Source organism: Vicugna pacos, chromosome 3, assembly GCF_048564905.1.
Source record: "Vicugna pacos chromosome 3, VicPac4, whole genome shotgun sequence".
Classification (NCBI taxonomy): Eukaryota; Metazoa; Chordata; class Mammalia; order Artiodactyla; family Camelidae; genus Vicugna; species Vicugna pacos.
Window position 1 is genome coordinate 75,668,699 of NC_132989.1, and position 24,191 is coordinate 75,692,889.

At 36.3% G+C, this 24,191-nt stretch overlaps 1 long non-coding RNA gene across 1 annotated transcript; it reads left to right on the forward strand.

Moving 5' to 3' along the window:
• The first annotated feature begins 2,068 nt into the window (after positions 1-2,068).
• Positions 2,069-22,357, forward strand: LOC140695668 (uncharacterized). Its single transcript, XR_012071419.1, has 3 exons — positions 2,069-2,205; positions 9,566-9,629; positions 22,233-22,357. It is a non-coding gene; the product is annotated as an uncharacterized lncRNA (long non-coding RNA).
• The last annotated feature ends 1,834 nt before the right edge of the window (positions 22,358-24,191 follow it).

Here is a 24,191-nt window from a genome sequence, read left to right on the forward strand (position 1 = left end):
TAACTAGTTATCATACAAGTAGGCAGAAAGTAAATAAGACTATATTGAATGGTTCTTTATGTCTCTTCAGTGAGATATCAACTGTCTGGATTTAACCATATCTAGGTTCTGAGTTTAAACAGTGGCTATTTCTCAAAGATTTGGGACTTCAGTAATGAGTCTTCTTTGGGGCCGGAGACCATATTTAATTTACTACTATATCGCTAGAATTTAGTACAGTACCTAGCAAATGTGTTCCATAAATGTTAAGAGACTAAAGTATTGTAGGCTCAGACTTAATGTGTAAAACACGTTTTAAGGCCATCCTAATGTTATGGAGCCTATTTCTTAAATTTATGTATATGATTCACTAAAGATCTTTCAAGTGACAATTGTTCAATGTTTTTATTATCACCTGTAGGGAGAAAACTGCAGGGTCTTAGGACTTTCCTCCCCTCTCCCCCCAAATCTCTTCTGCTTATCTTGTACTTAGCACAATAATAAAGAGTTAAATGTATAGAGAAAAGCTTTTCTCATGGGATAGCAGAATTAAAACATAAGTTGTAGCTCTTGCCCAACAGCTGTGCAGGTGTAGGAAAGATGCCGTTCAAGAGGCAATAGCACAAGTAACAATGCTAGTTAGATCTGTTGTTCTAGAGAGCAGTCTTCTTGGAAGCATTTTACCACAGTCCTTCCTTTCTCAAATCACAATGACAAAAAACTATCAGCTACCAGAGAGATCATAGAGACCTTAGAGTCAAGAAAATAATCTCATGCAATAGAGCATTTCTTCCGCCTTCAGTCTTTGTGCCTCCAGATGGTATAAATAAGCTCAAGAAATGCTCAAGGACACAGCCATTTCACAGGCTTTCCATTATACTGCCTTGGAAATTGCATAGTACTGACTTTTGCTTCAGACTTAGGTGCCTTGCCTTGGCCTAAATTTCTCTCAGGCCCATCTTCCCACTTCTATCAGGTTTTGAGCACAACTAACAGGTAGATCATGGAATGGCTAAAAAACACTCTCAGTGTATTCAAATCAAGTATATTTTATTTAATTAGATATCTCTATCCATTCCATAAAAATGTTAGGAAAGCTATCTTTCCAGTCTTAAACATGCCACTTAATCTGCTTCTTCTCTGAAAGAACTTGTTTCAATCCCATCGAATGATGTGAGACAATGATTCTCAGGATGTTAAATTTTACAATATTGTAAAAACTAGAAAAAAATCATCAAGGGAGCTACACAAATTATTGATTTATTTTTCTAGGGTAGCACATTAAAAATTTCCCAACTACTATCCCCATTTTATCATTTTTCAAAATGATATTTTAAACCACCAAAAGTAAGAAGAATATAATGTGAATGCTCAGATAAGGAAATAATTAAGTTAGAATTATCAAGACTTACTACATTTTCTTAATTTTGCTTAGTGTGTTACATTGGTAAATTTAACTCAGGTTGAGACTCACTGGTTTACATGTACAAAAGCACATGTCTGGGAAGGCATTGGTGTGGGTAAACTATTTCATTTCCCTGAAGATTTTGATGAAAAAGTTATTAGACTGAGGAAAAATACACCAACTGTGGTGGACAACTGAGAATCATTACAGAGCTATGCCTTTTCTGCTGTTTTGTTTACCAGCATTTATATTGGGCTTTGAAACTAGCACAGAGTGCCTATCTCAGCCTGCATGTACTAATTTGACCTAGAAATACTCTCATACGAGTATATAAACAAGATACTAAGATAAGAAACCTAAAACCCTCTCAGATCCATTTCCGTATTAAAAATGAGACTCATATTTAATACATAAGCTTTTCAGCTCATTAACAGTTGTCCCATTTCACATACCCCACTGTATATTAGAAGAGAACACTGTGTTTTTCACAAGATAGCTTCAGTTAAGCACCCACTGAGACTGAGTTATCCCGTGGAATCAGTTTACTTCTGCAACTCTTGCATCAGTCATGCCAGAAGGGTATAATTAGAAGGAAGACGCTCTTAAATATTAAAAGTGTAACCACTGAAAACCAGGTTGAAAAGAAACGATTACCAAGGTTGGGCAGCTTCCCTCAAGCAGGCATCAGGATAAACTCCCAGGATGCCAAACCATTAAGCATTAAGCAGACTTTTAGAGACTGCTAACATTTATTTACTATACTTCCTGAGAAAAGCACAAAAGGCATAGATCCCTAAGATGATCTCAAATTGTCTTCTGAGGTAAGTTACTCCTGTTTATAATAAATCTGTTGTCTTTGTTGGTACATTTGCTTTCTTCAAAAGAACTAGTTCTGTGTTCTTGTTTCCAGTTTGTATTATTCTTGATTTTTGGAAAAAAAATTACTTTTTGTGACATTTTCAGCTAGGATTTTTCCTTCACTCTAGTCACTGGTTTTCCTCATCTTTATTAGAGAAAAAAATTTACTGACTACATTCTGCCAGCCACCCTTTACAAATTAATACCCTTGAATCTTCAGGAAAGTCCTGGCTCTACCTATAGAGCCCTCTACTAACCCAGGGCCATGAAGGGGTAGGGTAACCTCTGTTGAACCATACCACAAGACTGTACAGTGTCCAAAGTATACAGGGATCAGTAAAATGGATTACCATTACTCTGATCTTTACTTCCCGCTCCAATCTAAAGCCCAGTAGAGGCCTTCTAGCCAAGATGGGCAGAAAGTCAGCTATCTGATGCAAACCTCCTGCTCCCGACATTTAGCAACAAGAGGGGAAATACACAAAGAAAACTCCCCCAAGAAAGCTATAGGCAGATTAAAATGCAGCTAAATTCTCTTATAAAAGACATTCAGAAATGCTGAAAGAAAAGGTATGAAAAGGTTCTACTGGGAAAATAGCTGTTATGGCAAATTCTACTTTGTCTCCCATTATTGTAAGACAAAATTGACATTCTACTAGGGATTTTTAACAAGTATGAATTTATTTACTACAAGTAGTAGAGTCTCAATACAAATAGAATAAAAACTGATAGAAAAACGAGGAATTAGTCCATCCATAATATAAGAACAGCATATTTTAACAGTCTTCTACCAGACCAAAACAAAACAAAAACCCTTGGACTACATAAGATTTAAATTTAAAAAAAGACAAGACATACACATATTTATCTTTAGACTAACACACCAAATAAACACAAATATTTTTCTCCAAGTTCATGTGGAAACTTTACAAAAAACTGATCACATACTAGGCCACAAAGAAAGTCTCCAAAATGTCAAATAATTTATAAGTACAAGAAAGATGAAAATGAATAATTAAAAGATAATTTATAAACATATTTGAAAGCGCCAAATACACTCCTAAATAACTCTTTGACTAAAGAGGAAATTAAAATGGAAGAGAATGACAATAAACATTCCACTAAAAACTGCAGCTGAAGTAATATGTAGAAAGAAATGACAGACTTCTTTCTAAGGACAAGGCTGTCATGAGACAGAGTTTAATAAAGAAAGAATTACAAAAATTCATAGATTCTAGGAGACTGTTAATGACAATTTCTGAACTCCTACACAATGTCTGATGTCCTACCAAACATTATTGCACCATTTTTGTGGTGTTTTGTTAAGCATTTCTTTGTTATATTTTTTACAGACCATACAGGGATTGACAGTTTGATGGTTACAAGGGTTATGCTTGAGTCAGACTATGAACACAAAACTCAGAGAGCATGGATTTGAATTTTTGCTCTCCTAGTTGAATGACTAATAGCAAGATTTTAGCATCTGAAGCCTCAGATCTTCATCCAAAATTTTTATATGGTAATAATATCTATCACGTAAATTTTTCATGATGTTAAAATGATTAAAAATGCATAAAATATAGTGTAACACTGAGCAAATGGTAAGAGTTCACTAACTGTGAACTAGTATTTTGACATGTACAATACTCATTTGGTTTCTTGTTCTATCACTCCTACATAATTGGATGCTCCCTAAAGACAGACATAATGCTTTTTAATCTTTGACCAATAAAGAGGACATAATAGTGCCAACTACACAGTTGGTTCTAAATATATCTGTTGTATTAATGAATGAAGATCAGTTAAACTTATCTAGTTATCTAGTTAAACTTATCTAGTTGAACAGGCTACTTTGGTATTAGATACCAAAATTATCTAGCAAACTAAAGCAACAAATATGAAGATACTGCTGGTGATCTATAATTATATTTGAGGCCTATATTTAATTATCACTTCTCATTGAGTATTGACTTGATACTTGAAATAGTTAAATCAGTTTTGCTCTATCAAGTCCAACATTTTCAAACAGTCACTAAGAATTAAAACTGTTCACAGTAAAACATTATTATTGAGTGAGATTAGGGTTGGAGCCTGTTTTGATTTTTTACTTTTAGACACATGACGGTGATGGAAAACATCCACTCACAGATCAGACATACAAAGACAAGGACATAACTGTAAAGGGCACAGAATACATAAAATATGTTATTAGATAGAAAAAACACATTTATGTAAAGCAAGGTAAGATCCTATGTATTCTGGAAGAAAAACTAAAATTCTATAGTTTTCAGAAACAAATGTTTCTACAAAATTTGATAAAATTAAAATGCTAATTTTATCTTGATTGCAGCACATTTATTTTCTTTGAATCCATTAATTATATCTAGTAATATTCTACAGTTTTTTCAGTAATATCTGTGTAGTTTACCTTTCATTAAATTTCATAGTACCTTAATGTGGGATACAGCTGACTGAGACCAATAAAGGGTCACAATAGATAATTGAGAGTTAATATACTTTGCTGCTAGTGCAAACACCTGTGGCATTGTTTCCATAAAGCTAATGTTGGGGCAGAATGAGTAGCTCTTTTCTTCTTTTACTAAGTGGATCTTCAGAGAGTGAAATGCATCACTCAGGAATGAAAGTTTCTTCTGAAGATTGTTGGGAAAAAAGGAAAGGGAAGAGAAGGAAAGGGAAGGGAGGGAGAAGGAAAGAGTAAAGGCAGGCAGGCAGGCAGGCAGGCAATTTCAGTGTAACAGTCATGCTGTTCTGACCTACTGGGACTTGGGGTAAGAAAGTAAATGACATGGCAATGGTCTTTCCAATCCTTGAATTCATTTCTTCAAATTGTTGAGGCTTGACTTAAACGTAAAAATCATGTGCGCACGCACACACACACACACACACACACACACACACACACACACACACACACACACACACACACACACACACACACACACACACACACACACACACACACACACACACACACACACACACACACACACACACACACACACACACACACACACACACACACACACACGATCTGAAACGAAAAACTTTAAATACAGCATTAGCTTCCAGGACAGCCCATCCCAAGAATGGAGATTCATTTTTCACACACCATCGAATACAAATGTCTCAGCAATCTCATATGCATCATGTTCAGCCCTAGCAAGTCTTCTTCCTGTCTACCTGAATTCTGACTTTTAAAATGCAATAATGTCAGTATCAATTCTCAGTCAGTATGTTTAATTTAGTTCTCAATGATTGTCTATTGTAGACCCATTTCCTGCCTTGTAAGTAGAATATTCTTCTTTATTGCTTTCCCTTTCTGCTACGTGAGATTAAAGTAACTCAATATTTCTTCTTGGTTTATGGAATCTACCCAATGTTCTATGGAAATACCTCTGAAATATGTACAGAGCCTGTATATTTAAAACTGCAAAATGCTGAGGAGGAAAGAAATCATCATAGAATACCTAAGTAAATTGAAAAGCATACCATGTTTACAGACTAGAAATTTTAACACAGCAAAATTTCAATTGTCCCCAAAATGATCTAATGATTTAATGCAATTCCTACCAAAATCCCAGCAGAGTTTTATGTAGATATAAACAAGCTGACTCTAAAATGTATATGGAAAAGATAAGAAACTAGAAGAACTAAAATAATTTTTAAAAATAAGAACAAAAGATGTAGAAATTGCACTATACAATAGTAAAGCTTATTTTAAAGCTACAATAATCAAGGGATAGACACATAGATTAAGAGAACAGAATAAAAAAGAGTCTAGGAATAGATCCATATAAATATGGCCATTTGATTTTGATAAAAGTATAAAGCAATTCAACAGAGAAAGAATGGTTTTTCCAACAAAGGTTAGAGCAACTGGTTATCCATATGCGAAAATTGAACCTAGACCTAAACTTCATACTTTATATACAGATTCACTCAAAAAGCACATAGGCCTAAATGTAAAACCATAACACTTGTGGGAAAAAAAATTGGAAAAAAACCTTCCTAACCTGTGGTTAAGCAAAGCATTCTTAAAAATGATAACCAAAGCACAACAAATTGGACTTCATCAAAATAAAAAACATGACTCTGCCAAAGATACTACTAAGAGAGTGAAGAGACAAGCTACAGGCTGAGATAAAATACTTGCAAATTACACAGATGACAAAGGACTTGTGTTCAGAATATAAAGAATTTTTATAATCCAACAATAAGAAAACAAACAACTCAATTTAAAAGTGGCAAAGGACCAAAGAGGACATAAAAATAGCAACTAAGCATATGGGAAAAGGTACAACATCATTAGTCATAAGGAAATTCAAATTAAAATTACAATGAGGTACCTACACATCACACATTTATTAGAATGACTAAAATAAAAGATACTGATAATACGAAGTGCTAGCAAGGATTCAGGACAACTGGAACTCTCATACCTTGCTCATACATATTGGTATATCCACTCTGGAAAGAGTTTGTCAGTTAAACATACACTTAGTATATTACAAATTATCGCACTCCTGGATATTTACTAGAAAAATGTAAACTACACTCACACAAAAACCTGTACATGATTATTCACAGCAGTTTTATATGTAATACCCGAAACTGTAAACAAATCAAGCATCCCTCTACAGGAGAATGGATACAAAATGCAGTACATCCATAAAACGGAATACTATTCACAATTAAAAGGAATGAAATATTGATACATGCAATAAAATGAATGGATCTCAACGACATTATTCTAAGTGAAGAAATCATTCTGAATAATGTCTTTCAAGATTATATACTGTTTGATTTTATTTACATATTCATCTATACTGACGGAAACAATCTATACTGATGGAAATTAGTGGCTGCCAGAAATCTTGGGTAGAGGGAGGAGTGATGACAAAGGGATGGTATTGGGGGCATTTTACGGGAGGTTGATTAAACAATTCTGTATATCCACTGTAGTGGTGACAATTCAAATCTATACATGTGTTAAAATTTACAACACGGTACAACAAAAAGGTCAATTTTACTGTATAATAAGTTTAAAAATAAAATTGGAAAGTCCTGCATCTGGCATTGCAAACTCAGAAAATGTTTCAGTCATGCCTACAATTAACAATGTGTCTCTATCATTCAAAATCTAAATTTTCTATCTATAATTTAAGATGAGGCAGCTTTACTCCACACCCCCAGAGAATGGGGTGAGTTCTCCAAGCACCATGTCCCTTACAGTTAGCAGCCATCATAGCTACAGCTATTGTGCAAGATTTTTTCTGGTATTGCTTCATTCTCTTCTTGGGCAGTCCTTGGACAAGCAATCTTATTGGCTATACCAGTGATGACAGAAGACAGGTCTGTTACTACTGCCATTATCAAGACTGGAAGAAGAGGGAAGATGCCATTTGATAGACCATGATAATGTTGCTTAAGGCAAGAGTTAGGGGAGGGTTTCCATGGCTGCAAAGTAGTATAAGAGAGAAGGAAGAAACAGGACCTTCCCTAGTTCTCAAGTCTTCATTAAAGCTTATATATGCACAATCCTAGCTCAGTTTCTCTAGTTTTTGCTTATGTTCTTTTCTTTCCTTTTATATTTACTCTGCATTCTACTGCTATAAAAAAAAAAAGAGACAGGTGAACAGCTGATACCAGAGATTTCTTTTTAAACAATTCCTAGGGTGTCCTAGGTTTAATATAGGCTCAGCTCTACTTTCCAGAGCTTCCATATATGTAGTCCTACATAATAATTTCTGGGTTGATCCTAGCAGTTTTTGTTTTTGTGTTTTAGTTTGGAAATTCCTAAACTATCTATAGATTCAAATCAGATTAAATCACGTCTAGGATAGTATTATTGCTAAGTGTACTGTATTAAATTCAAATTTATATATCAAAATTCTTGCTCCATTAATCAGAATATTCATTTAACAGAAAGGAAGTCCCACTGCAGATAAACAACCTCTTGTAAAATGAGAAAAGTTCACTAGTGCTAAACCATAAAGAATATGCAATGAAGTCATCATTATCTTGTTAGCACATAATTGGAAAAAAAAATGTAGTGGGTATTTATGAACCACAAAGAAGGAGGGCTGATGGCTGCAATTCTTATGAAGTCTTACACTTTGTTTCATTCCTCAAAGGAGATTTTTAAACCTCCGGTTTTTTTTAAACCTCCGGGTTTAAAAATCTCCTTTGAGGAATGAAACAAAGTTGAGTTAATTAATTAATGAAGGAGTGAATACAAGAATGAACTACTGTAGGGGGGAAAAAAGCAGTAAAACAATTCTACCAAGTTATGCCAGTGAAGATGCTTATCATAGGTAGCACGCGACAGTGCTAGGGGCAGGTACACTGTATCTTTCCTCTGGGATGGAGAGATGGGTCTACGGTCTCTAAGCCCTCTCACAGACACATTATCTTGCACTGTATCCCATTTCTCTGCCTAATTAAAGCACCTTCTGGAAGGCATGACTAAGTTAAAGATGCTTGTATCCTGATGTGTGTGGTATGCAGAATCATTCATTCTGGCCCAGGCAAACTGCAGTCTTTTCATCTGAGTGACATAAACACTGGCCTTGGCTGTACCCTATTTCGGCATCAGAAATTTGTCCATTTGTACAATGCTATTTACCCATTACACTCATTCAATTTTCCCACATACCTTTCCCAATTATCTACCAATTTCATCCATTTACTCTATCTCTACTACAGTAAACATGTTCCCCTTTAGCATTTACTAGCACTTAGGCCAGACTTTCAAGGGCCTCTAACAGCCTTTGTGATTCATTTATTTGTTCTCTTCCTGTTCAATTTTATACTTATGATTCATCACAAAAGTGGATGCTGCTGCTATATACAAATGTACTGGCAAGAACCTAACTACACAATTGACCATTTAGTCCTGAAACTAAATGAAACAGAATAATGGCTGCAAAATTGATCCAGGCCACTGGGCAGAAGCTATACTTAAACATCATTCAGCACAGCACCTGCCACAAAGCTGATATAGGGAAAATTGTAGCATGATGAGATGCCCTAGGTCTGAGTGCCATTTGTGGTCCTTTCCATTATTTTTGATAATAACAGTGCTTTCAAATGGAACAACATTCCTCCTGCTGAAGATCAAAGGGATTTAGAAAAATATCCTAAAATCTTATTTGAGAGACCAAAAAGGTAATAATTCAATTTCCTCGGTTTTTGCTAGGTACTTGGCAGCTAATATTAATTATTATCTCTAGCCATTGGGCACCAGTGAAACTAGTACTTCTAAATGAAAATAAAGTACATTTGTCTATTTTTGTTTTGTAGGAGAATTAGCCCATTCTGACTTTTGGAAAGAGGACCAGTCGGGCTCATCTGACACATCTCTAAGGTACTTCAAAGCATCCCTAACTTTCTCCTTCAATACTGATCATTTGGCATAAAGATCACGAAGGCTGATCTGTCATCAGATTACCTTTGCTTTATCCATAATATTCCAAAAGCCTTCTCTTTATTAGGAAGTTTTCTCTGTCATCATATGTTTCTTTGCACTTCATGAAAGCTACTTCTCCCATGTGCCGAGAAAAATACCTCAGCATTACAGAAGAGCAGTACACATGGGCCTTCAAGAACCATGAGGATGAACCAACAACTTCTCCCACTTCAAACAGAAAAATGGTAAAATACAACCACTCGTTGGCAATAGCCATATCAGCTTTCTCAAGCTTGAGATTACTGAAAAACTAGATCATAGCAAGGATGGTTGTTTGACCACCTAGTCTGCACCAATCCCCTTTCTTATCTACAGAATCTGATTTTATTCAGGGAGGCAATATGCCCAGCTAAAAGTGTATATTTCCTGGACGTTTTACAAGTCGTTATGACTTGTGAGACGTAAGTGGAAGTAATTGGGTGGAGTTCCGGGAAAGGTCTTCAAAGGGAGCTGATTCCCCAGGGGTGTGTACACGTGCAGCCCTCTCCACCACTACAGACCATTTCTTTCTGACTGAACACAAAAGTGATGGACAGCACTAGTGGTCACTTTGGACCATTTTGAAGATAAATAAGAGGCAACAAAGATGACAAAGCAGAAAGAAGAGGAGCTTGGGTCCCTGATAACCACAGCCCTGATTTTCCAGCCTTGACTTTCTACTTCTTTTCAGAGAGAAAAAAGGAAACATGTATCTTTTCAATGTCATAGTCCTTCGGTTTTCCATTCAGGGGATTCTGCCAAGCCTAAGAGGAACTAACTAACTGAGAAAATAATCATCTCAGTTGATGGAGTACTATCTATGTTCTTAACATTGGTTTAGGTGTCTCCATCAATATAGCAAAAGTTCAAGAGGTTATCCTTGGCTCCTTAAATAAAACTTAGGGAAATAAGACAACATTGAGTACAATGAACTATTAACACTTCTGTCAGAAATACATATAAACTCACATAACACTCTGTACTTCTGTATAGGACACCACTTCCCATATGACTTTTCCTTATTAAGACTGGATAACTCTTGAAAGAGAAGCTGTGTCTAACTCATACATTGACCAATCAATAAGAACATTACAACTATGACACAATGATAATGATGATATATGAGTTTTACTAGTCTTCTGTTCACCTCTTAACAGCTAGAGATGATGCCAACTTGGTCTACCTTGTGTCTCGCCCACTCCTTGCATGTAAGAAGCTCCTGGTTAACCACTTAAGTGCTTGGACTCGCTAAATTAATTAAACAAGGAGGCCATTGGATTGAGATGGCTCTAATGCTTTAATGCAGCTCTAACGCTTGGCACCTACAAACTCAAATAAGCAAACTCAAATCTAAGCCTATAAATGCCTCAAGGTTATGAAATCAAAATTTAAGGACAACTAATCACAAACAGCCAAGTAGGCTTTAAGCCATGGACAATCGATAATTTCCTTATTTTGCACCTACCTTTTCTCTGTAAAAGTCTCTCCTCAGCTCTCATCCCCACAGCATTTCTAAACACTTTAAAATTTGACACTGCTCAACCTTGAATCAATGTGCTCAAATAAACTCTTAAATTTTTTAATATGCCTTAGTTTATCTTTTAGCAGACTTTTGTGGCTTAGATTCAGGAAGAAATGGGAGAGTAGGAGTTCAATAGGCAAGGGACACACAGTGGCAAAGGCTAAAGGAGCGCTGATTTCTTAAGCCTTTTTCAAAGGTTTAATATCCACTTTTCTCAGTCATCTGGTAAGTGTATTTTAATTTTTCAGAAACTGCTAGACTATTTTCCAAGGTGTCTCCTCCATTTTCTAGCACCAACAGCAATGAATGAGAATGCCAGTTACTCCACATTCTCAGACACATTTGTTACTCTGTTTGTTTGTTTTAGCCCCTCTGATGATATACAGTGGTATCTCACTGTGGTTCTCATTTACATTTTTCTAATGACTAATGATAGTATCTTTTCATGTCTAAATTAACCATTTGTAGAACTTCTTTTGTGATATTTCTGTTCAAATATGTGCTCATATTTAATTGGTTTGCTTAATTTACTAGTATTGAATTATAAGAGTTATTTCTATATTCTGGGTACAAGTGCTTTGTTCAAAACTTCCACATGGTTCTTTTTTTATATATCTGCTATTCCTCTCTGCATTGTTTGTTTTACTTTAAATTGTGGAATATTTAAAAGCTCTCTTAAAGTCTTCGTCTCCTAATTCCATCCTCTCTGTCATTGCTGGGTCTATCTATCATGACTGAATTTTCTCTCGGTTATTGGTTACATATTTTTGCTTCTATTGATCTCTAACAATTTTGGGTTGGATGCTACATTATGAATGCTAGGAGTCTCTATTGAATGTCTTAGGTGTCCACTGAGTCCCTCCTTCCTGGTTGATTAAAACTAGAATGTCTTTCAGCCCAATATGACCTCTTGGAATTGTTTGGCCTATAGCTCCTTGGTCATTCTTTTACTCCTAAAGTTTCACCCTGTACATATACAGTTTAGTTTTCATTCAAAAACTCAAGAGTCGAGGGGGAGGGTATAGCTCAAGTGGTAGAGCACATGCTTAGCATGCACAAGGTCCTGGGTTCTAATCCCCAGTCCCTCCTCTAAAAAGTAAATAAACCTAATTACCTCCCCCGACCCACCAAAATAAAATAACTAAATAATACAATAATAAACAAAAACTCAAGAGTCACCCACTCTCCATCCCCACTCCCATGCAGAGTCCTGGAGCTCTTTCTCTGAGAATCTTCCCCTCTTCTGGTACTCCACTCCATCACCTCTAGCTGCCTCCATTTCCATGAACCCTATATCTGTCACCTCAATGTGGTAAAGCCACCAGTGCTTTGTTTGAGTTCCCTCTCTCAGGGCCAAGATCCATTGAACACCTACGGGCAGAAAGCTGAGTCAGTCCAGGCTCACCTTGTTTGCTGCTGTTCTCTTCTGGGACACAGACCTGACTGACTATTGTCTGATGTCTGAAACCAGCTGCTTTGTATTTTTCCCAAGTTCCTACTTGTTTACAGTGGGAGAGAAAGTTCCTTAGTAGTTACTCTGCCATGACCAGAAGCACACTTGTCCTAGATGAATATTTCTCTGAATGGATGTATAATGGGAGGGTCACTGAGAAAAGAAATTGGAGCAACTGTGGCATACGAGGGCTCTGGATGCAAGAAAACAGAGAACATGAAGGAGTTCGTGAGTATATGCTCCCTCCAAATAAAGGACTCTTATAGACTGTGTACATTTGCCTGTGACATCTATCTGGAACTGTCCATGTAAATCATGACTTTATAAGCATTACATATAATGGCAGTATACATGCAAGTATAAAAATAATGAGATATTGACTATAAATGCTTTAGGAGACCAGAAATGAGAGAAATAAATGGACTGGGAAAATCAAGGATATTTATTTAGTGAAGGTTAGGCTTGAACTTAACCCTGAAAGGGTGACAGGATTGAGAAAAAAGTGCAAATGGGCTTATGAAGAAAACTTTCAAGTGTTCCAGCCGCCTGCAACAGAGAAAAGGATTACATATTCACTCAGTTTATGAGGTATCTGTTAGTCCCTTGAAACCAACAGTACAAATGGTTATCGATATCATTATTAATCCATGTGTGTGGGGTAAAAGTCAGGTAGCACTCCTCCCCAAAAATTCAACGGCCGTAATCAGAACAATTCTGTTACTGAACTGAGCAGAATCTAACCTATAAAGGCAGTGAGTGTCACATGTTTCAAACATAGCCTTTACCCAGTTAAACTTGCCTGATCAGCCCAAGGACTATATTCAATGATACTACTTTATACTTAGATCTGCTATTTTAATAAGACACCAACAGGTTTAGCAGATGTTGCATTGAACAAGTAAGTATGTTCCAGGCAATAAATCTGCAGACATTTAGGACAGCACTAAAAAATGTGCTTCATTCTTTCCAATGTAACCACACAAGTAATATTTTATGACTAATTACAGATGTATACAAATATCCATAATCTATTGGAAGTAGAGTCTCCATGTGGTATGATTTGCAAAGACTCTACACATCTCATGTACTATATAATTGAGAGAACATTTCAGCACTGTGAACATTCTTTCTTTCACATTATTAGAGAGTTATGTGACTTGGTGAAAAAATCACCACCTATTCTGGTCACATCTGGGTCACAAATTGAATATACTAGCTTGAGAATGTCACTTGATACCTCTCTATGCCTGAGTTTCTCCATTTCTAAACTGAATTATTATCTAAACTACTAAACAACTTGGTGGAGTGAAGAAAGTTGTTCTGACAAAGCAAATACTCAATATATATTTTAAAATTTTATAACATAATCTGGAATTATTGCTGCACAAATTTCCCCCATGGATGCTAGAATGAAAAGTTAAAGCTGAAGACAGAAGCAAATATGGCATTAAATTACTTCAATGCTTAAGACAAATAAAAGTCATCAATCATTCTCATTTTTATCCCCTCTCCTAGCAAAATAAAATCTTACAGCTTATAAGATAGCAATAAAATTATACAGGGAAGCTGTATGAGTGAGATAATTGAGTCTAATATTAAAGATGAGGACTATAAAACACATGGCTAAAGAAAGATATTTATTGCAAAAGAAAAAGAAAAATCCATTCCTCGACTCAGCTTGGCTTTAATTCTTCATAGTAGTTAAGCCAATCAATCTAACGAGACTATCTAGTAGTTAAAAGGTAAAGCCATAATTAATTGGATATAAATAGAAAAGTTAATATACTATATAATACTTCTAGTTAATAAATGAAAACAGGGTATTCATTTTGAGCAGTATCACCATTGTTTCCCTCAATCTCCAACACAGTAGTAGAATATTATAGGTGTTCAATAAATAGTGGATAAATAAATACATACACCGCGGTGAGAACTTCTTACAAGATCAGTTATAGAAAAATAAACAAATTCAAGAAATTAATAACCCACATTGGGAAAACATGTAACTTAGTAAAAAGTTATTTTCAAGTACTCCAACATAATCATTGCTTTAGTCCTATACAGTCATTTTCTTTGTCCCAACTACTGAAAACCAAAAGAGGAAGGTAAAGCTTTCCTTTATATGGCTCAATTTAATCCACAAAATGAGAATCCACAAAATAAGGAAATAATTTGTGAAATGAGACTAAGGTTTCCAAGATTATTTCTTGTGGCCCTATAGGTAATTACTTTATACATCATCCTGTACTTCACACACTACCAGTGTTGGGCAGTTAGTGTGTGAATTAACGTACTTTCATTACTCCCAGCCCTGAGCACTGAAATTCTAAGGTATAGCCAATCTGCTTGAATATTCAGTTCCACAGCTCTCCTTAAAACAATGCCCTAAAACAATACCTTAAAACAATATGTCTATTTTATATATAGTAGTTAGTATCTGCAAATCTCAAACTCCCAATTTATCCCTTCCCACTCTGGTAACCATAAAGTTAAAAAAAAAAAAAACAGAAAAACAGTATGTCTAAATTTTCTTAAGCCTATATTCGCAAGGTATATTCTCAGAGTATATTGAAAAGATAGTCTCTAATGTCAAGTGGAGCCATGAAGCAGCAGTGGGCTCATCTAATTATGGCTGGTGTCCATCTGAAGAGAGGTTGGGGCAGTTACCCAACCACTTAGCTCTCCACATGATCATCTTTCATTACCACAAACCAGCCACTTCTCTTTGTGTTGTAGTCTCCATGGTGGCAAGACAGAATCAATAATAATGAGTTCAGCGTAAGATTTATTCACAATAAAGAAAAAAAATAGTCTACCAAGTGTTTTGTGTAAACAGTTTATCATTTGTATTCTGAGACCCTGTCCTCATTGGAATCATGTGGCTCCCAGTGCCATGTTCCTTTTGCGTTCTTTCCATATGGGCTGCTTTTTCTGTTTAATGTCTGGATGTGCTTGGTCCAAGGTTTCACAATTTCCAGCCACTGGTTTTTGTTTTTTGGTTTTTTTCTTTTTTGGTTTAAGAGAAAATTTTCCTATTCTCATAATCATGCATTTTTTTTCTTTTTAAAAAAGTGAGGTTTTTGGTTGTCATTTCAATATTAAGTGCTCATTTGAAAGTCAGGAGACAAGTTCCAGATACTGTGTTAGATGGTATTTAATCACTGCTCTGGGTTCAGTTTCTATTAACATCAAAATGAGGATGCAATCTTGGGGCAGTGTCTCCAAATGCAGCCTTATGGGCAAGAACATCCACATCAGAAACAACTTAAGGGGCTCAGTGAGAATGGAGTAGGTACCATTGCAGGCCTCACTAAACAGGAATATTTAGTTTGAGATAATTTTAATAAGCACCTCAGCTATAGTCATCCATGAAGTCTGAGAGTCACATCTCCAAGATCAGCAATTGATAACCTCCAGGCTTCAGGGGCTTCTAAGAAGAAATTCAAGCTTTGTCACTATTCCTAAGTAACAGCTCTAAGGAAGATATCCTTAGTGGGGCCAGTTCTGCCTTACACAACACTTTCTCTCAGAATACATTAGGCAGAGCCACAGTAAGCACCTCTCTGACATGCAGTGAGCCACAGTGGAGGTAGGTATCCACAGCAGCAAGCAGAGTAGAAACAAGGCCTAGGCGTTCTCCTGGTCTACCATGTAGCAGCTTTCCCCAGGTGCTGATTACAAAAAGCATAATGAGAATGTGTGGTCTCAGATAAACCCAAATCCCACCAACTAGAAGTTAATCTAATTAGTTATCAGGATAGAGTCACTTGTTCTTACATTTTAGGAGTTTATAGAAAGCATTCCCGATGCCAACTCAATACAAAGGTGGTTATTAAATCCCGGCCCTGAAGACCATCTGATTTTTAACTTTTTAACCTTCAGTTAAAGAGCTTCCCAAAATTTCTTTTCTTTCTGTCTAGAAAGTAGAATGTACCTTTTAGACACTCTTTAGCCTATCCAAGATACGTAATAAGAAGCATGGAATGTTAGAACATCAATTCAGTTTCTACAAACAGGAAAAGGATTGCATGATTTGGTCAAAATCCCCTTTCAACAGGACCAGACAGAGCAGCTTTCACTAGATTTAACACAGCATATTTTCACTCCATTACAAACTTGTCACTCATATCTGTAAACAGTGGGGCTTTATACCTGTCAAAGAGTCTTTTATATTGTTTAAGAAAATATTAGTTATAAAACCACATCATATCATATATATCACAAATAACTTTATGAAAAGTTTCATCTGAATTTCTGACAACATTCTTTAAAGACAAAAGAATTCTTACCATCTTCCCCAGAGGAAAATGTACCCCATCTCGTGAAGAACCATAAAGAAAAAGGGCTGCATGACACATTTGGTCATATAAATAGATAAATAACAAGGTCCTACTGTACAGCACAGGAAACTATATTCAATACCTTGTAATAGCCTATTATGAAAAAGAATAAATATATATAATTTTTTGTATAACTGAATCACTATGCTTTATACCAGAAATTAATACTACATTGTAAATCAACTACATTTTAAATAAATAAATAAACAAACAAATAAGAAAGCAAAGCAAAAAAAATAAGTTAATGGAAGGTAACTGCAGTGGAGTAGTATGAAGGAGTTCCATTTTAGTGATAGAACAGTTCTGTATCTTGGGTGTGGTGGTGGTTACAGAAATCTATACACAGGATAATATTTCTTAGAAATATATATGTACAAAGTGAATACTTGTTAAAAACTGGTGAAATTTTGAATAAGATTTGTAGTCTACTTAACTGTCTTACACCAATATCCATTTTCTGGTTTTGATAATGGACTAAAGAGTTATGTAAGATGTTACCATGGGGGTGGGGTGGGTAGCTGAGTGAAGGACACATGAGACCTCTCTGTATTATTTTCTGCAACTTCTTGTCAGTCTATAACTAGTTTAAACTAAAAAATAAAAAGTTAGTGGAAAGGTTAAGAGTTCAGCCCGTTATTTATTCTTCTTCATACATACTGATGGCTGATGTTTTACCCACACACATTATCTGTGCAGAATACAACTCATTTAATTTGAAAAATTCAACAGGGATCAGGGTCAGCTTCACTTATCATTCATCGCCCTTTAAAATTCAAGCTAAATTCTACAGAACATAAGTAAGCCAAAGGTGAAATTCAAGCAGGTGTGTCAGCTGACCTCTAAATACAGATTTCTCAGACTTTGAAAAACTGTTGAGAGATTTACTGCCCAGGCCTCAGCCATTTAGTCACTTGAGGGAGTTGTCTCTCTTTTAACCCTTCTCTGAACACTCTTGCCTTTTCTTCTCCACATCTTCCTATCTCCTCTCACCATTCTACTTGCTAAAAATAATCAAATTCTTCTTGGAAGTTCCTGGGTTTTTCTCCAGAATTTGGATCTTAGACATCCTCCATGGAGCATCATGGATGGTCTCAAGAATCTGAGATGTGATTTCTTATAAATGTGTCCTTCTACACTTGAGAGAGCTTGAGGAGCACATGTCTGCTCTGTTCACTCTACTGAAATGACTGTGGAGGAAGTGATCAAGTTTTAATTGCTTGATCACTACTTGAGGACACTCCAGAAATCCCAGCTTTACGTCAGCCTATTACAGCAATGAACTCTGAACAAAACCAGGATTGGTAACATGGAAGTGTTCTGGGGGCAGGGGAAAGGCAAAGAATAAGAATGTATGTAAAAAAAAAAATTAGACATGAGTGGGAAAGAGGAAAGCCTGTATATTAAGAGAAGATCTATCATCTCTCTCAGCCTCAGTTTCCTCATCTATAAAATGGGAATTCTGGCTGGAAAGCCCAGTATAATAATATTGTTACTTGGACCACTCTAATAAAGCAAGCACATAATCCAAAAAGCAGAAAAAATCACCTCTATGCATGCAGCTCATTTTGTAGATCAAAAATAAACAGATCCCTGTATTATACCTTGAAGAATTCAAATACAGGGAGCAAGAAGAGATTTCAGAAATAATTTTCTCCTTGATTCTATTCATAATTAAACTGCAGTCATCAGATCATATGTGATTCTATTCCTGTACACAATCACCAATCTGTTTCCTAGAGCTTTTTCTGAGTGAGACGTGGAATAAAGAGAAATTATCTGCAGCTCATGGTCCATCCTTGTGAACAACCCACACTGGGAATTGAAAAAAATAAAAAATAAAAACTGTACTGCAGGCTCCAGAACTGCCTTGTTCACTGAGCTGGGGAAAAAACATTTTCCTATCTTGGTCTGCCTTTATCCTGCAGGATTTATTGCCTGTGGAGGCCTCTGGATCACCCCAGTTTATATAAACAGGAAACACAATTCTAAGCAAAGACGAAAAGGAAGAGAAAGCTGGAGCAAAGTAAGCACTATAGGTACAATGCACAATGAAAAATTAACATATGGCTAAATTTCCTTTCCCCAAGATTATACAATTCTGGACTTCCAAAGAGCAGGAGATTGTACACAGTTGATGCAAATCAGGTGCCACAGAGTCTCAGATAGGAAGTTCATAAGTCCAAAGTTAAACGTGGTGGAGATGCCCTGTTGCAGACACTAGAAATAAAATTTCAATCTGCCTGGGTCACGTCCTCTCATGATACGTAGGCCCTGTAAATACTGAAGTGATGGGGAAATGGAATTACCACCTGACACAAGCCAAAATGCATTTAGGAAGTGAGAAATGAGATAGAATTGAATGATACAGTAAATTGTGATACTGCTGGAGTTTGTACATTAACAGTGTAGAAAGTCAAGTCTAAGCTTTCACAGAGAACAATTTCCAAAATAATGAAAACTTGCAGTTAAGTAGGACATTATATCTCTCTATATATGGTGTTATATTTTATCTTTAATATATACAATGCATAATTAAAACTTTAAATACTTTTAGTGTTCTCAAACTTCAGTTTATCTGCTGCTACAAACAGTTACATCAAGAGGTCATAGATCATACAAGTATTCTAACAGTGCACTGGTGGCAAAAGCTACCCTTCTACCCGCTGGGCCTTCCAGTGACAAGCTATTGCCTTAAAATTGTGCCATGGTGCAGCCATTATGGAAAACAGCATGGAGATTCCTTAAAAAACTAGAATAGACTTACCACACGATCCAGCAATCCCACTCCTGGACATATATCCAGAGGGAACTCAAATTCAAAAAAATACATGCACCCCAATGTTCAAAGCAGCACTATTTACAATAGCCAAGACATGGAAATAACCTAAATATCCATCAACAGATAACTACATAAATAAGTTGTGGTATACTTATACAAATGGAACACTATTCAACCATAAAAATAATAAAATAATGCTATTTGCAGCAACATGGATGGTCCTGGAGATTGTCATACTAAGTGAAGTAAGCCAGAAAGAGAAAGAAAAATACTATATGATATAACTTATATGTGGAATCTTTAAAAATGACACAAATGAACTTATTTACAAAAAAAAAAAAAGACTCACAGACATATAAAACAAACTTACAGTAACCAGGGGAGAACGGGACAGGTGGAGGGATAAACTCAGAATTCAGAATTTGCAGATACTAACTACTATATATATAAAATAGATAAACAACAAGGTCCTACTGTATATAGCACAGGGAACTATATTCAATACCTTGTAATAGCCTATAATAATAAATTTGAAAAGTAATTATATATTATAATATATATAATAAATATGTATATATATATATATATATATAATATATATATATAAAACTAACTGATTCATGATGCTGTATACCGGAAATTAACACAACATTGTAAACAGACTATACTTCAATTTTTTTAAATTGTGGCATGGTTTTGGGTTTGTTTTTATTTATATATATATAATATATATATATATGATTTAAGCTGGTCTCTGGAATCTATTTACAGTGTAGAAAATGCTATTTGTAAAAACTTCAGTAAGTGGGGACAGGCAGTAGGGGTCGCATAGAGATAATAACAAATAAGAGAGAAATAATTCCTAATTGAGGTGCCACACTTTTGTAGTGGACAGAGAAATAAACAGAACCTGAAGATATGTGCGCGAGGTGCTTTGGAGCCTATCATGCTGGGGAAAGTTTAGGAAAGGCTTTCTGGAAAGAGTGATCTGAGCCACAGAGGAAGTTGAACAGAGGGACAGCTTTTATCAAATCACAAAGTAAAGAGCATGGGGCATTGTAACAGAAACAAGAAGTGCACGACATTGCTAGGGTTGAGTGATGATGCTACAAAGTGGGTAGTGGTCACATCAACATGGGCCTTACATATCCTATTAAGAATTTTGAACTTCATCCTGAAAGGTATAGGAGGCTTACAAGGATTTCAAGCAAGGGAGTAACCTGTTCAGATTTTCCTTTTAGAAAAATCATTCTGCTAATCATATGATAGAAGAATTAAATGCCAGTGAGACCAGTTAGGAACCTGCTGCAGGGGAATGATGAGAGCCTGAACTAAGACATCAACAAAAGAAATGGAAGGATAAGCATGAAACTGGCAGCCATTGAAGTAGCAGAATCAGCAGGATCTGGAGATGGCCGAGATGCAATGAGGAGAGGGAAAAGAGGGACTTGCGTGTTCCCAGGCTTCATGAACAGATGGACAGTGGCATCAATCACAAATAATGAATGAGAAGGATTTGAAGAGTAATAACTTAGCTTAAGGCATATTTGATTGGGAGGTGTCCATAGATCCTCCAAAATGTGTAATTTGTAGTATTTAGGGGCTCCAGTAAAGAATCTCAGTTGGAGATGCAGGCTTAGATGATCATAATATCTATGATCAAAGCTGTGAGTGTGGCTGAGGTCACTAAATGAGAGGGTATGGTGTGAGGAGAGAGAGGAAAGAGAATTTAACACTGGGAAACACATCCATTAGAACAGTGAATAAGTGGGGGAGGTTTCCATAAAGACATCTGAGAAGCAGCAGCAAGACACAGGAGCCAAGTGTCATACAACCAAAAGCAGGAGAGCATTAAGAAGGTGAGAATAATCAATAGACAAGATGGAGGCAACTATATGGAAAATTTCCCACTGAATTTAACAAATTTGGGATATTGGCAAGAGTAATTTCGAAAGACAACAGAAGGAGTTTAGGTTGAAACTATGAAAGCTTTGGAGAAGCTTACATACTGAGAGTGAAGACCATTAGAAATGAAATAACTGAAGATCTAGAAGAGAGAAGGGACCCTTGATAAAGTAGAGTTCACAGAATGAGTGTGTGTTGGGGGGGAGTTGGAGAGGACTGTCAGCAAAGAGGTTGATAACACAGTTGAAAAGACTGGTCCTGAACAAATGACTGAATACCTCTTTCACTGAGTTAGTGATGAAGGAGAGACAAGTTACAGAAGGTTGAGAGGTATGTCTTTAAGATGGCTTCTACATTCTCCATGAAAAAAAAAAAAGGCAAGGTTATCAGTTGCCAGTGAATGGGGAGGAAGGGAGATAAGGAAAAGGAGACTAGCATGAAAATTGCATTCATCCAATGAACATTTATTCAGTGTCTGCAATGTGCCAGGCAGGACCAGATGCTGAATTCAAGTTGCTTACAGGTGCCGCAGATGCACGGCAGGAGAAAACTCCAGAACAGCTGCCAGAAACAACCTAAGTGAGAGTTGGCTGGTGACAGACTGAAGGGTCATCACAACCAGACTGGAGACTGTGCCTGGCTGACAGCATCAATGGATCCAGCATCCACTGTAATGGGGTGAGATTTTTCTCTCGCAGTGCTCAGAAGTCTGGGTGTAGAAGTAAAATGTAGATGTTTAAATGGATCCAGAGTTAGGATACTGTGAGGAGAGTGCAGCAGAAAGGCAAGGGGGAAAGAGAGTGTTGGTGAGAGAATTAGAGAATGGAGTGTTGGTAAGACAGGGAGATACTTAGATATATTTGAGGAAGAAACAGCTTCTAAAATGCTAATAGACCTGGATCCAACAGAGCATTCAAAGTGCTGAAGGCCTCAGGGAACTTAAAGGTTAGAAGGTTTGAGAAGTCCAAAAAGAAAGATTCCTAAACAAAGAGAAGGGCTTTTTCAAAGCATGAGATAGCAGCTACAATTTCAAAAGATAAATTCTTCTGAAATGTGGCCATGGGAGTGAGTTGCTTAAAGTACTTAGCCTCCAAATTTTAGTCTCTTCATCATCTTTGCCACCACCTGAGCAACTCACTCCCATATATTTGGAGAAATAACTATGTTTGAGGTTTTATCTTACTTTTACTAACTGTATTTCTTCCTTTCACCAGTTTTTCTCACTTAATTTCTTTTCTTGTTAGGCTTATTTTCATAAGACACCTCTACTCTGTTTAAAATGAGAATGGGTATAAATAAAAAGCACTTCAGCCTGTGATTAATTCAAGCTTTGCACATAGGACATAATTAAATACTCAGATGTCCAACACCTGAGAAAGAACATTTGTTACCGCAGAACTATAAGAACATTATTGATTCTGCAAGGCACACTTGCTGCCACGTTTACATCTTGTAATATATACTTTAATATTGAGGTTAAGATTTCATAGGCAGCGCTCAGGCTCCAAATCCCCATGTACCTCATTATTAGACTTACCAAAAAATTACTGTCCAAGCCCAGGTAATTTTAAAAATCATAAAAAGCATCACTAACAATTTTGCCAGGACAATAAGTATAGACAGAGACATATGATCACCCTCCATGCAGATCAATTTTAAAATGTGGACTTAAGTTCCAAATTATCCCCACTCTTTAAGGAAAATTTTTAATTCTATTATATTACTTTTATCATTTTCTACTTTTTCCCATTTCTCTTTGTATATGAGTTTGTTCAGTTCCAGAGATATCTGGAATGTCCACAGGGCTCTGCTGACTTTTGACAAAGGATTGTAGAGCTACTAGTCTTGATGGCTGGGAACTTTCTTGCCAGTCAATCAAGCAACTGGTTAGCTCATTACACTCATGATGAAACCGCCCAGAAGGATGGAAATGGGGGAGAGTAACTGAATTTAGACAGCAATTCTGTTACCTTCCCTGCACCACTAAAATTTGTTGCACTTGATTACACCTACTCAATGTGAAAACAAGTCCTGTGCATTTGAAAGGCACAGTGAAAAATATCACATGTACCCTGTGGACCAAATATGAATGAAAATAATTTGTTGGATTATGGTTCCACATGAGCTGTCAGAGAATGATATACATGGCCATTTTGATAGGCAGGTAAGAAAAAGTTCTTAAAGAGAGATTTATCTTTTTATTTTTTTAAACAGTGGACGGTAGTAAACCCATATCCCCATCTCTGATGGCCTTTTGGCCTGGCTACTTACTGAAACGTCAAAGAGAAGAATGCAGGGAGCAGTTCCAAGCAGATGAGAGTGAGGAAACAAAAGAGAACTTTTGATAGAAATAAGGACTGACAATTTCCTCCTCAAGACCACCCACATGGGAGGGTTTTTCCAACTCTGAAAGAAGGGCCCACCCTGAATTTGAGCATTTATGTTAAGTATCTAAAAATAACATGTGGGGACTGAGTTATTT